The 15568-nt window shown below is 41.5% G+C and overlaps 1 long non-coding RNA gene across 3 annotated transcripts in view; it reads left to right on the top strand.

The window, feature by feature from the left end:
• The window catches only part of LOC135247815 (uncharacterized), a 46627-nt gene that overhangs the window by 10234 nt on the left and 20825 nt on the right, over window positions 1-15568 (top strand). Inside the window, exons 2-3 of one of the 3 annotated variants that reach the window (XR_010328308.1) lie at window positions 9340-9439; window positions 11482-12336. This is a non-coding gene — a long non-coding RNA (uncharacterized LOC135247815). Of the gene's footprint in view, window positions 1-9339; window positions 9440-9643; window positions 10592-11481; window positions 12337-15568 lie in introns of those variants that run through there. The other 2 variants (XR_010328310.1, XR_010328309.1) reach the window with 2 other exon arrangements.

Below are 15568 nucleotides of genomic sequence, written 5' to 3'. Positions count from 1 at the left end.
GCGCTGCGCTCGCCTCTCCTTTTTGCTTGCCGCCTCACCTCTGAAAATCCAGAAACGCAAACGCGCAGCTCTGTAAAATCCCTTTTTATTGGAATGTTAAAAATCCCCGGGGGTGTTTGAGAGGTTTCAGCGGAGAGCCGTACCTGGGGAAAGTGTAGGACCGGCCAGCCCGGGCCTGCGTGTGCACACAAACACAGCAGTCATCGATACCAGGCCCTGCCCCGCGCGCCGAAACACCACAAATTTCACACAAATTAAGACACGCTTCACCCTCGCAACTGGAATAAGCCAGTTCAAAGAACCTTTTCATTTTCTCTTTCTGTTTTTTTTTTTTTTTTTGCTTGGAAACCTCCAGGGCATGGGCCGTTCTGTTGTTTGCACGTCTAAATCCTTGTCATTGCCCAGATATGTATTTTTTTTTTAGAAGACGTATTACCAAAGTTGTGAATTTTAAAGATGATTATGCTTTTCAAAGTAGAAAAGGTAAAAAAAGTCATTTTTACTGAAGTGGGTTGAGCAGCTATGTTTGCACTTGTGTATAATTATTTTATTTGTGAGTTTAATCTCTGTACTTTACTCTAAAGTACAAAGTTTGACAAGTCTGACAGCCTGTTCTATTTAGATTTTTATATATTTTGCTGTATCTCTATACACATAAATAGCTGTTGCAAAATAATAAAGGGCATGCAATTTCTTGCAGGTCAGAATTACTCTTTAATCAGTATATATATGTACTGTGGCTTAGGGTGTTCCTTAACAGACAGATTGCCATTGTTTAGAGGATTAACATCCTATTTCCATACACAAAGCTTACTTCTCTGTTGTGTTTGCGGGATCACTGTATGACAGAGTTCACCTGTAACCTCAGCGAGGCTGTTCAAAGCCGCAGTTAGCATTCAAGCCGAGGACTGGAATGCTAAATACATTCAGTAAACATTTGAGATGTTTTCTCTCTTTCTTCTGCCGCCTCTTTTTCCCCGAGAACTTTTGAAGTATCGCCTCATTGTTTCAGTGTATAATTTGGCGCTCGGGTTAAGTTGAATAAAATGCCACCCGCGTGACTGTTTGTCGCCGAGACGTATATTTTTTTATATTTGTGTTTGCATTCGTTTGTGTTTTCTTCTCGCAGGTCTCCGGGGGGACTCCTTTCATCCGTGTTTAAAATGCAGTATCCTTGATCAAGAGGGTATTGCTTACTCTTACTGCGCCAGAACAGAGACAGTGCAAACACTTCCCTTAGCAGTGGACTTGAGCTTGACACGAGCCGAGTCCTGAACCCGCGCAAATTACAATGCTGCGTTTCAGGAGGGAGCTGAGGAATACGCAATAAGCTCACCATTTACAGGCCTGCCCGTGATGTCAAATCCAGCGCCTCTCTGCCGCAACACGGAAGTCGCGGTTTTCTCCCCGCCATTTACAATGCTAATGCACCTTGTTAATCTTTACGGTTTAAGTGGCCGAGTTAATATTTTTTCGCTCCATTTTCATCAGGCACAGCTTTGTTGTTCTCAAAAATGCGCTTAATTTATTAGAACAACGGTCAGATTTATAACCACGCTAGTTATAGAGAAGTATTACTGGGCCCTTGGGAGACCAAATTACTGTTTATGGTCGGCCTGAGAATGGCTAAACAGATGATTGAGCACCTGCCGGGGTCGGTTCTGTCTGGTCTGCTCCCCCTGTCTCCTTCCTCAAAACAACAGCACACTGGCCATCCGGAAAAATGTCAAAGAGTCAAAAATCGGCATCCTTAAACACTTATTAATACCTTTCTGTCCGCCTTTGATCTTTCAATATCAGAGATGAATGACGCTTTTTGACAGCTGCGCTCGGAAGCCGACCCGGTTCGGTTCAGTCGAAGCAAACGCGGTTCTTTTTTTGTTTCAGTTGAAGCAATAATAAAACACACACAATTATTCGGACATAGTTTCAGCAGGTGAAAAAAAGAAAGTGGAACAAACACAGTATGATTCACATTTGCAAATTTACTCAGGCGTTATTGCTGCCATTTTGGACATTTGGCACATTTTTCTTTTTTCACCTGTCAATTCTTTCTATAGTAGGTCTGTGATTATGCCAGCTGCCGTGTACAGAGTGAACTGAAATCAAATATTGATACTGTAAAACAAAGCAAAAATGAGAAAAGTGGGTGTGTCTAGAAAACATCACCAGTTGAGCTTTCAATACAAATGCAAGGGTTACTAAGTTTCTTAGCTGTCTTAAAGTAAAACTATTAATTGTGTGCAAGACCCGTTAGATATCAGACCTGATTTTGTATTAGAAATAAACACATCCTGTTCACATTCATTCCGCCTTTTGTTGAGAATCTCGTAAAGATACTCAGTCATAATATTAAGATGGTTTCTGCTAGTGGCTCTGTATGAAATATAATTAACATTACTTTTTAACAGGTAACATTTTGTGAAAGTTTCCCCAGATAGGTACTTTAGCTCTGAAATCTGCAAAACACATACACCTATGCCCTGAACGTGAATTCTCTTGGTCAGTGGTATTTTCAGTGGTATTTGTTGAGACCCTTTTTTTGGTGTTACTTTTATGTTCATGAAATGTAAATTTCAGTTGAAATCTACTCTATATATTTATGGTTGACATACAATACAATTGTGAGCCCAAAATACAGTCATATTATCTTACTAATTTTGCGATTATTTGCTATTATTTATTTCAGTGAATTCAGTATTGTTTAACTGATAAGGCAATAATGTAAAATCATATATTTAACCACTTGACTAATGTCATCACAGTGCTCAAAACAATGTTTGGTGAGAGAACGATTTGATGAATGTGTAATCTGATTCATCATGCCGGTTTAAAAGATCCAAAACCTATTATTTGATATCGGGCTTACGCAATGAGGAAAAGAAAACGCCCGCGATCTGAAAGCTCTTACGTGCAGACCAAAAAAACCCGACTGCTGCTGCCGCTTTGGACGGTTCCTGTGCATCAGCTTTCAAAGGTTTGAATTTGATTTATCTGCACAATGGGAAGTACATCTAAATTAGGGGACTCATAATTTATATTTCCTGTTGTAAACCAGTTCTAAAAAAAAGTCAAATAAATCTCCCTTGTCATTGTTTTTTTTTTTTCTTTCTCTTGACATTTAAGTTTTAAATCAAATATTTTCTGCGTCCTGCTTGTCTTCCTTCTCTTCGAATGGAGCGTGTGATATCGTCCTATACCATGCCTGCATACCATGACTGTTTCCTGCGTGATATTCCACCTGTAATTAAACGCCAGCCCCCCAAATAAACAAACACTAACAATACTGAGGTTTTTGTGGCTGATCTTAATCTTGGCAGTGCCTCATTTATCACTGTTCCTAACAAGGGAACTCGAATTGACGAGTCAGTCAAAGCTTCCCATGCAGTAATGTTGCACTCTGTTGGCTTGCTCTGTTAAACAAGATTATTGGTGGCTGAAGTTTGATCCTGTCTTTGCACAGAAAGAGGAGTGATCTTGGAGAAGGTGTGAAAAGCAGTAGAGGGAGGGGGTGAGGGTACTGGGAGGGTCAAAAGTTCCCGTTGCCTTATGGGATATGCATAGCATTAGTGTCATTTTTTTGGTTGGTGACGTTAATCAAAACCAACACCATAAAGTGTTAGTTGGTTAATTTGTGTGTTATTTTCGGTGTTATCATTAATTATGTGTTGGCGAGGAAAGTTGGGAACTAATGAGATGTCACAGGTAATTTACACCAATCAGACTCCCCAGGACATTAGGCAAACAAAAACTGTGGAGGATTGCCCCGCCACACGACGCATCAAAGGAGAGAGGTCCCTTACAAAACCACGCAAGCATTAAATTAACACAGGCTACTGACAGGGGATGGGGTCCTGGACTCCATCTTGCCTTCTTCATCTGGAGTTACTGCTTATTTACTCTCCTAACTAACTAACAACCCCGACAGAGACCCACGGGCTCTAAAATCTCATAATCCCCACTGCTTATTTTCATAGATTATCCCTCCCTCCGAAACGGCAGCGGCGGCGGCGGCGGGGGGGTCCTGCTCGCTGGAGTTTTCCTCGGAAGTTAGAACAGGAGGAGAAACTGTGGATGTGCCCGGCTGACAGATAGATATACGGTTTCAGAGGAGCTGGCCTTGCTCCGAAGGACAGATTTCATGCTCTCCGCAGAAGCCCCAGGGTGGCTGAAACGGGAGTCTGGATCCGGTCCGAATCCAGGGGCGCCGGGAGATTTTTCAGCTCCGCGCTGATGATGTCATCGGGAATGCTGCTGAACTGTTTGACTGATTTACGAAATCAAAGCACCCTGCCTGCCAACTTCCTCCAACGGGGAATAGAAGGGTGTCTGTGTCTCCGCGAGTTGGCACCATCATCGAGGATTCTATGGGCGGGCCTTGGATTGCCGTGACGAGGGAATTGGTGCGGCGCAGAGCGTAAAAGCAGCACCTCGGCCTCTCCTCTGCTTATATCCAGGAAAGGGAATATGGCTTTGCGAGAGTCGGGCCGTGGGTTCTTTGTTCCCTGACGAGCCAAATAGATATCGTTCATAAGATGTTCGTCTCTCTCAGTGGTTACACGTTCGGAAGCTCTGGAACTGATATTATCCTGAAGTTATTATTTGAGGGAAAACCTCTGTTTAAATAATTGTACAAGCCGAGACCAGCAAGGCGATTCTAATAATAGTGTGCGGTGACTTCCGTATCGTTTTAAAAATAATGACATTTTTATGGGTCAAATTCAGAACAGTATAATATAGTGGTGAACTGAGGTTTTCCTCTTCAGTCTTCTTGCACTGCAGTTGTGTTTTTTTTTTTGGCTTTTAGATCCCCAAGAGTCAAAATAATACACACTTTAATTACAATTAAGCATTAAAACTACAGTGAGAAGCAGAAAACCAAAAAGCAATACAAAAATAACAATAAATGATAAAAAACAAAAATTATTCAAATTATTCTTATAATTCAAAATTAACATCAGCTATAGGATCTACTTTATATACTTTGCTTTGTCGTCACATCATTAAAAATTCACGATAATGGAATTTACATGCTTACCTTGACTATTTTTTTTTTCATACTCTAACTGCCAGTTCCACTCTAAAATGAGCTGGAATGCGAAGGCAGTGTTGCCTACCACCAACTCTGGCCTTGGTAACGCATGATTGTTTTGTTTTTTTTAGTTTTTTTTTTAACTCTGCTTGTATCAAGTCTGTTGTTTTTTAGTGAAACTGAGACCATTTTGGATGCCAGCTCTTAATGAGAGTCGCATTTTGTAAATGGAATAAATGTGTTCTTTGTAAATATACGGGGTGCCAACGACCACCCAAGTGCTCAGTGCCTGTCGGCGGAGTGGGGGAGGCATGGCAATGCCATCGTGCCATTTCAGGGACTGGCACTGAGTCACCTTTAAGCCCTGGGCACTTCAAACTCATAGCGCTAGACTAGGCGCGGTGATTCTTGGGAGCTAGCCTAATTAGCATTCCTTGCTGTAATGAAAATAAGCCAGTGCATACTGCTTTCTCATATTCACTCTGAGTCTGGCCAAAGTAAGCATGAGGTAACACAGCTGAGCATATTTTCTTCATAACTGTCACAGGGTAGGGTAAATAAGTTTAAATATAAATGTGTCCTTACCTCACACACTTTTCAAATTCACTTGAAGTCAGTTTGACTGTAATTTCAGGTATTTAATTTCTAAAATAACAGTATGATTTAAAAGGCAAGTCCAAGCTTCTGCTTGTGTTTCTGTTTGAGCCTCTATGTGCAAGTCCGACAGATTTGCTTAGATAGATTTTTTAAAATTGATGTTACTTTTTTTCTTTCATACATTCCTTGACAGTGAATTCTGACTCTGTTACTTGTTTACTTGTCTTTTATGTGACTAGTTAGCTAAAAAAAATTATCCTAAAGTTGCATCTTCCTGTTCTCTGATTTGTGTGACGGTTAAACGGTCCTTGCCAATGGGCAACCAAGATTCTACAGGTACAGTTTGGGGAAATCATCTGGATAAAGTCCATTCACGGTAAACTGAGATGGCACACCTGGTAGAATATCTGAACCAAGTATTTTGTCCATAGCTTGATCTATCAGTGGAAGTCTTTAGGCACAATTACTAAAACAAGAAAAATAGTTCACATTGATTAAAACTACCTTCTGGTGTCTGACATTGGCAGGATGGCAGCAAAAGGGCATGTAACCCTCTGATACACTTGCCCACAAGCCAGTACAGTGGAGAGCTAGAACTTATCTGAGGAGATCTACACCTCTCTCTGATGATAACTCGTCACCTGTTAGCACCTGGCGAGTAGCTATGGGATGCGAGTCAGCAGTAAGCTAAGTGGCCGTAGTTGACTATGGCCCACACTGCCCCAGCAGGACGATACCAATCACGTCCCAGTTCTGCAACCTCTCAGTCATAGTCAACTAATGACATAACTTGGATGTCCGTAGCCTATCGATATATTTGCTGTCTGGCTCAGTCTGCACTCTGGAGTCTGGAGTTTGATATCCTTGTGATAATCCTAGTCATTTTTTATTTTTTATTGGAGATTACTATGAGATGCTGACCTAGTCTGCTGCCTTATTTAACACCCTGAAACCTTGCTTTTGACTGTGCCTCAATAAATTTGACACAAGAAGAGTTCACCTCTTACTTTAAGTAAACATCAGTATAGATCAGTTTTTGAATGAAACATCAAGTCCTATGAATAAATGAATGTACCCCAGGAACTCCAGTAATGTTTAATTAATGCTCACAAAATATTACTTAAATCTAAGGAAGACATGAATTCAGTGAGTAGTCCCTTTTTGCTACACTTTAAATATTTTTACCATGCTTTGGCTGAAAGCATCTGCTAAATGAATAAATTGTAAATTGTACATATATGTTCAGCCTTCCCAATGTCCGCCTCTCCCTCCCCCCTCACTGCATACATACACATATAGCACATTTTCACTCCACATATAGCAAAACAATAGTGTATCTACACTTGTGGTCTTCAGTGGAGCAGAGAATTTCAATGGTGCCTGCTGTCAGGGGCCCCAAGACATGGAGTTTACCCGTAGAAACTCCCATTATTATGTGTAGCTTCAGCAGGCAGAAGCGCGCAGATATCTCGGCGTGAAAACAACGTCTTCTCTCTTTCCTCTTTCACCGCCAAAATGTGAAATCCCACTGCGGGGAATAGCGGACAGGGAGAGATACAGTAAATGGGACATTACAGATTCCTTTTGGTTTTGTTTCTAATCACGCTGAGCTAATATGTTACAGATGTTTAAATATACATGCTTTCCTTTCTTGTATTTATTTTTTCATTTTTTTGATGAAAGTCAAATAGCTTGTTCAAGGGCAGCGCTCACTCAGTTTGTGCCTCCTTATCTCATTGGTCGGGTGTCCAGAGTGCTAGCAAGTATTCTACTGTGATTCATACTGTTAACAGTGCATATCTTCTCTCATCTCCTCAGTATGCAGCCGTGTATTCCTGGTAATATAAGACCCTAGGTGGAATGTGCTGGAGTTCATATGAATACTGCATAGAAAAGTAGTCTACTGTTAGGCAATATAGTTTTGTACAGTAGCAGAGATTAAAAGCTTGTACGGGTTTCCAAAAAAGCGCATAAATAACTTGGTCTAATAATAGCTTGTTCAGTCATGGAGACAGGAGGCTGTCAGCCTTGAAGAATGACCTCAGTGTATTGAAGATGACAATCTTTTTTCTCTCTGAGTGGGTATTGCATTTTGGAGATAACAGAGATATTGTAGAGGAATATGTTTGCATTTTTTTCGCCTTGCATTTGAGATTTATTGGAAAAATATATTTTGTTGTGCCATCAAACTACAACCTGGATAGTTAATAGTTACAATGAACAAATTAAAACGAAAACAGTTTAATTTATACTACTGTATATATATATATATATATTTGTGTGTGTGTGTGTGTGTGTGTGTGTTTGTGTATAAGAATAATAAGCACATCTTGACCAAAGCTTTGCTAAGCTTCAAAAACTGAAAAGTGTATTCGAGTGATGCATCCGTTTTCTGCAATGTCAATATGGAATGTCAAACTCACGCTAAGAGGGCTTTAGCTCCATTGTATGCCTAAGTTTAGAATGCTGATAAATACTAGGGATCAAAGGCAGGAAATGAAAGGAAATGATGCTGGCACATGCAAAGACAAACATTTTTTAATGCCGAGCGGCCACCCTGTTTCAGCACTAATAGGAGGAGAGAAAATGGCTGTTTTACCGCTGTCAGCATATTGTTGTTTTAACACAGACAGTTGCTGCAGACCTATAATTCTGTGCCATTAAAAGTGCAGAGAGGTGGGCCCAAAGGAATGTGCTTCACGCCGCATCGACCGATCCCCGTCTGTTCCTTTGCCTAATTCCCATCATTTTTTTTTTCTCAGGAAACTTTTGGCATCAGTTGAAAGCATAACAACTGGTTGCAGCACTAAAATGATCATAAAGTCAATCATGTGGCTGGAATTACTGAGCAATTTAGTCAGCTGGTCTTTATTTCGCTACGATGCGTGGAGTGTTTTTTTTTTTCCCCCAGTGTTGTGAATATACTCCTGACATGTAAGGTGGATGTCCAGAATTAGCGGCTGGCTGCCCAAATCATGCTCTGCTTGCCAGCACTCCACCAGGAAGTGAGTAGTGCTGTGTGTACCATGAGTCACTGCTGCAACCCTTCTTTACGGAGGGATAAGTCCATTTTAACATAGCCTGTTTTGGCTTTCATTTGACTGTTCATGTTTTTTCGCACATTCAGATGAAAATTACTTATAAAATGTGGATATACAATATCAGGAGAGGGGAGTATGTCCTGAACATGGGGTTGCAGGCTTGAATCTCAGGTTAGATGTGTTTAGGTTCAGCAGAGAACTGTGTAATGGTAGCAATGTAGCAGGACCTGGTTCAAATTATTCCAGCAAAGAATTCAACAAAGTGAAGGTGCTTATGTCATGAATTTATGTACATTTATTATGTGACCTGGTTTTTTGGGTCTTTTTCATTTATCAGTTAGATGGGGCCTAGCTGAATGGCTTACATAAAGTTCATTAAATGTGTGCCTAATTTTTACAGTGTTACTGATAACACGTGCAAAGGCCACAGCTGTGTTTTAATTTTAACAGAAATAAGATCATCCCAAAATACATGTTGTCATGTTTATTTACTTACTTATTCTGTTAAGCTTTCCTTTCTTATTCATTTAACTATGGAAGATGGTTTGGTTGCACTGAAATTGCTATGTTCACTTTAATTGGACTGAGTAATTTATTTTAGCCGTGCATTTAAATGGTATGACATTTCTTTCAATGTAAATGTGTTTGCTGTTCACATTCCACCAATAGGGGCCCAGGAGAGTGAGACTATGGAGGACGGCAAATGCCAGGCGACCAGTGCCCATAGACTGCAGGGTTCACGCAGAGCTGTAAGGACAGATGAAGGAAGGTAGGTGCAGCACCCTTCAGTGCCCAGCAGAACAGCACCAGGGACTTGAATTTGATTGGCTAGTCTAGCCACGGAGGCCTGGTGGCACAGGAAGTATTCCAAGCAAGATATTACACGGGCCTGAATCAGGAAGAGAACATGCTGCGTGCTGTGTATGTTTAGAGATCATTTCATCAATAGGATCACAGAGACTTTTTTTTACAGAGGGAGAAGCGGTTGATTCATCTATTAAAAAGGTCTGGGAAAAGCAAGGACTTTTTATAAGTTTAAGTGCAAGATCATCATGATTTGATGCTTTTAATTTAGGTAAGGATTACTTCTAAAGATAAGGTGATGTTGATTGCAGTCATTAGCATATAAGTATTAAGAAAAGAGCATTTCCTCCAGCCCAAGAGTTTGTAGACTTTGCATTTATGAGTATTCCCACGTATACAGAATAAGTATGCTGCTGAGGTTGGTGTCAAGCATGCATAACAATAAGATTTATATCAAGCTCATTAGCATACAAGAATAATATCTCGCTTGTATGGTTCCCCGGAGTTCTGGCTAAATTCCCAACCTGGCTTTCACAATCTGGCCATCTAATCATCCCCCTGATTAATTGATTTAATAATCCCTCCCTCTCCACCTCAGCTCATGTATGGTGTGTATTCTGGGGGAAAAATGGCTGCCGTGCATCACCCAGGTGGGTGCTGCATATTGGTTGTGGTTCAGGAGATGACCTCCCCTCTCTCTGTAAATAGTTTGAGATCTTGGTAGAAATTGTTGTATATATTTATATATCCAGGGTAGCTGGTGTTTTTTTTTGGTGTTAACTTTTTGGTAGCAAGCTCATTAGTGAACATTTTTTCTGGAGATGGACACTACTTAAAATTTAATGCATTTGCCTAAAATTGCCTCATTCATTTAATGTATTCATACTTGTCCTGTCTATCCTCTAAATTAATTTACATGTAGGTGTTTTTCCTTTTAACATGAATCTTTTACTTTCATTTTAACATCACATAGGTATTTATATTAATAATTTTGTAATGTGAGCATGTCTCCAAATGTAATTCTTTATTGGAGTGCTTCTAACCTTGTGCAATACTGCATAACAAAACAAATAAAGAGAAAATGAATTTGATAGTGTGAAACTATAAATATTAACATGCAAATAATAGTGTCTTACTTGGCTGCTCCATATGCAGAGATACAGAGAAGCTGTGTGGCAAAGAGAAAATAAGAACAGATAAGTGATGTCATCCGATCTGTTACAATGACCAAAAAAGCAGTTTTTTTCAGATAACTTTTTCAAAATTAAATCAGGCTCGACTTAAGCTATTTTTCATGTGTAGCTATTATTACAAATATTTAGAAAAAGCTTCCTTATTCTGAAAAAAACATTGAGAGATTTAGTGAAACGAGACACAGGAACAGAACACAGTGATTTGAGTCAAGAATTGTCTAAGGAAAAAAGCATGCGTCCATTCAACACATATCAAATAATTCTTCTCTGTCTTAAACGCTTGATATGGTATCACTTCTACCAACACTGTTTTCGTGAAACAAATCCCATGACACCTGGTTAATATTTAAAGCAGTATGTAAATAATGTAAAATCCCTTTAGTAGCTTTCCTTTCTGCACTGATAGAAAAGACAGTATTTCCATACAATGCGTTGTTTATCTGTTTATCGTGACCAAATGCGATTCATGTTGTTCCACCTTGGCACTTACAAATGAAAAGATCACGATTATTGCATTCTTCACGTTTACACAAAGCCAGGCATTGCACGGGTAACCTAGTAACCCTCGATATATATATTTTTTATCTCCCCATTTAATATGCTGCATTAAATGTGTCATGGTTAAAATGGTTGCTTCAAACCATGTTCAGACTGTTCCGTTTTTTTTCCTTCTCTTCGTCCGTATCATCCCAAGTTGTCAGAAGGCCCCTATGAGGGTTTTTTTTTTGGCGAAAAGATACCAAGATGTTAAAAACATGTGCCGTCCCTGGTGGGTACGTGAGCAGACAGCTCGGTGCGGTTTTTATGCATACAGATAAACATCGCTCGGTGGGCTGTCAGGGGCTGCTGGAGGGAGCGGCGAGCCCTTCGCTGAGACAATGTTGACGCTCTGCGAGCGGGACCCCGCGATGGGAAACACCTGCGCAGGGGAGGGGGCGGAACGCCGCGCCGATTCCGCCATTCCAGAAAGGGCCGGGGCTTCGCCGCGTACGCTAGGTGCTGAAAGGTGGAAGCGGCGAGGAATTCGGCTGCAGTTATGACTCATTTGGCGCTCTGTAAACACAAAAAAACTGTGTCTGAATCACCGGAAAGGACGTACTATCAGAAATATGTGTGTGTGAGTATTACACTGAAAGATAAGACTATTGTTGTGCGAGTGCAAAATGCTGTTTCACAACACAAACATTGAGTACATTCAGTACCTTCAGTGTTGCATTTCTGTAGTCTTTCTCACACTGATTACCGAGGAGAAGACATGCAACATCTCTAGTTAGTTTGTTTTCTGGACTCTTTAAACTATGTTCTTAAACAGGGGTATAAAAGCTTTCATTTCGAAACACTACACCCCACAAATGCACCTACTAGCCACTCTATAGAATGTAATAGTTTGGTGCAACATACAGCAGTCACGGGCTATTGTCAGACAGCTCTTGTGTGAATCAGCCTAACTATAAATACAACTGCTATTAACTGAAGATGTGGTATAGCACCAGCAGACCACACGGCTGACTCATTACACCACAAGCTTCGATCATTAATTATATATGCATATCCATATATTAACCTATATGTATCTATCTATCTATCTATCTATGTGTTATTATTATTAGTTCTCCCATGTGCAGTTCAACCCTCTGGTTTGTGAACTGATTTTACAGCGATTGCAAAAAGCAAAAAAAAATGGATATTGACTACAGTATATACAATGTAAAAAATCTATACAATCTGCTTAGAACAGGTGTGCACATATTCCCTTCAACTGGCTAACCTAGATATAATTTCAATAATAAATCCTGATAACTTCTACAAAAGATCCAATATGGTAAAACACGCACACGCAATTCTGCGTGTGATATTATATGTTTCCAAGAACATCATACGGCACAGATTTACAAATCGTGGTATCCTCAGATAGCGAATCTGGCATGACATCACAAGATGCCCGGACAAGGAAGTCAAGTGAAGCCGAGTCCTTCCTCTGTTCGGGGTCGTTATCTCCTTCCTCATCGCTGGCAGACATTTCCATACCTGCGCTATCCCCAGTGCTCGCGTCTCGCCCATCCACTCCTGTGCTATCGGCGCATTTTCCTCTGCGGTACACATCTGTTGGGCTCTGCATATTAAACCTCATATCTGGAATCCCGTCAGGTACGCCCCATTCTCTGACACGCCAGTAATTTGAAAATCATTTCCTATCAGATGTCTGCAGGTAACGTGCCAAAACTTTTGTGACAGTGTAATAACTGCCCCCTCTTTTTTTTGCATATGTATTTAAATCTAATAGAGGGGGGAACTCTCTCTCTCTCTTACATTCTCAACCACTCTGTCTCTCTTTCTCTATCTCTCTCTCCCTCTCTATCTCACTCTCTGTCTCTCTGCCCCCATCTCTCGCTCTTCTCCTTTTTTCTCTTCCACAAGCAAAATTAATTACTGTATGTTTTATTTTATGAATGTGTCAGGGTGAAATGATGAATAGCTAGTAATATCAAGAGATTATAGACGAAGTGCGAGACAGTAGATTACACAGAGACGACACACACAGCCTCACGTCTGTACCATGCAACCAGCAGAAAGATTAATCTATTGCTTCATATTTGTTATTAACTTACTGGTGGAAGGATCCCAGCCACAATGTCATTACTAGTAGTGAAGGCCATAATGGAAGTGAACTTTAAAAAGGTCTTTATAATTGCAGTCTGAGCCCCTGATAAGATTACACATTGGTTTGTACACTGCTCTCTCATTATGGCCGAGGAAAAGGAGCATTTCATGTGTTATAATGAGCAATGTTGGAATGAAGGTCATCTTAATAGGATTTAACATGGTGCCGATCCAAAGGTAGTGGGCATGAAGCGGCATTCTAATGAGGAAGACCGTCCACCGGAGTCCCTCATTAATTGCGCGCACGCAGGTATTTTTGAGGGAGCACCCAACCCACAACACCGTTATTGCAATTTCGCCTCCGTGATTATGTTTTTTTTCTTTTCTTTTCTTTCTCCCCTTTGTGTGTTGATGGCTCTCTCATTGTAGCCCCGGCTTCAATTTGAGATGCATGTGTGCACACACACGCAGAGCAGGAGGACGCCCGCCATTATCTTATTTCAGCCCCACTTCCCCGGCCGGGGCTGTTTATTAGACACTGCCGTTTATTTATTGCTCGTTTCTGGGCGGGGGCGTTGGAGCCGGCGAGCAAAAGGGATGAATATTGCGCATCACACGCATCGGCGCAAACCGTCTGAGAGGTTGTGGCGGGGTGGGGGGGTAGGGGGGTGGGGTTATGAGTTTCCTCGTACCCTATTCCTCATCCGCCATCTCCGTGGCCTCCCTCCACCGCGGGCCTGCACTCACAGGACCAGCTGTGCCCATGTCACGCACACTGTACACCGGGCTGGGGACCCTCACTGCTGATCAGTTATGAGCCTTAGCGTAGTTTGGCGCTTTTGCATATCATCCAATCATGCAGCTGGGTGATTCTACTGAACCTATTCCGGAAGTTGATGTTCATTTATGCCACTCGAGGTTACCACAGCAACCTCAGGGATCCGTACACGTGACCTTGTGGTTGCAGGTCCAGTTATCTGACTGCTGCACTACACTGTTGCCAGCTATGGGTAGTGTCGTACATTACACAGGTGGGGTTTTTACATGAGAAATATGGAGGGCATTGAGAGCCATGGCAAAAGGTGAGAGAGGGAGAGAGGTTTTCCCCGCCGAATCCCACCAAGCCTCAGCCGACGCCTTTTCCCGCTCTTCCTCCCGCTGCCCAGTGGGAGGAAGAGGAGGAGGAGGAGATGAATGGGTTGACAAATGGCGCATGGCGACCATCTGTGGAGGCACGGTGGCCTTCCCCCTGCAGTAGTAATCAGATTAGCCCTGACGTTGATGAAAACCAGAGCCAGCGTCCGTGATGCATGCCCCCCGACTCGCTCCCCGACCCCAGGGATGACCCAGCGAGGCTCTGCTCCGCGCTAGCGATGTGTGCAAGGATCAGGGGCTGTTTTAAAATGGCTGAAATATAACAGTCGTTACAATATCACGGTATATATTTTGCTGTCGCGGTGGTATTTCACCCCCATAAATTGAATCGCAGTATTGTTGTTATTCATATGTTGGTGTATTTATTTCTTTGCTCGCTGGCTTGCTCGCTTGCTTGGAGGTAATTGTGATTTTTGCAGTGCAGTGGGCACAGGCAAAGTGCTTAACATTCAGACTCCAAATAAAACTGGTAATTTCTGTTATATGTGCTGGTCTGCACAGTTCTCTGGTCAATTAAGCTAATGTCTGCAGGGGTCCATCAAAATCGGAGAAAGAGGGGCAAAAAGGTTTAGTCTCATTTTCAAATAATTGCCTTGCTGTTTTTTGAGTAGTCACTGTCTGCGTGTTTTGTTTTTTTGTTTTTTTTTCCTGAATCTTGTGGCAGCACATCCGTTAAAAAAAAAAAAAAAAAAAATCACATCTAACACAGAACAGTTGAGTGGTTTCTATGTGCTGGTGGAATGTGGAGGAGTCGAGCTCAGTGTATCTCACACTTAAGGACATCAATCGAAGGGCCCCTTGGCCTCTAGTCCTCTCCTCCTGTTCCTCTCTCTCTCTCTCTCTCTTTCTCTCTCTCCATTTTTCTTTCTTTTTTTCTCTTTTTCTCTCTCAGCAGAGCAATTTATCCTTTCTGGGACCTACTGGAAGTTATGGCAGTTCTCTTAAGATTGCAAGAAATATTTTTTTACCAGGAGTTGCTGTCACACAGGGGGTACGCATAGAACATGGGGTCAAAGGTAATGTCTCTTTTCATCATTTTCCGAACAGGAACAAGACCATGATTCATAGTCCGGCCCCCACCTCCAAATCTGGAAAGCACTGCCTTAATAGTTAAAGAACGAGATGAAACGAGTTGAGTTATGAGG

Source organism: Anguilla rostrata, chromosome 1 (genome assembly GCF_018555375.3).
Source record: "Anguilla rostrata isolate EN2019 chromosome 1, ASM1855537v3, whole genome shotgun sequence".
NCBI classification, from domain to species: domain Eukaryota; kingdom Metazoa; phylum Chordata; class Actinopteri; order Anguilliformes; family Anguillidae; genus Anguilla; species Anguilla rostrata.
The sequence above is the reverse complement of the archived record's forward strand: the minus strand, read 5'-3'. Positions and strand labels throughout refer to the sequence as shown.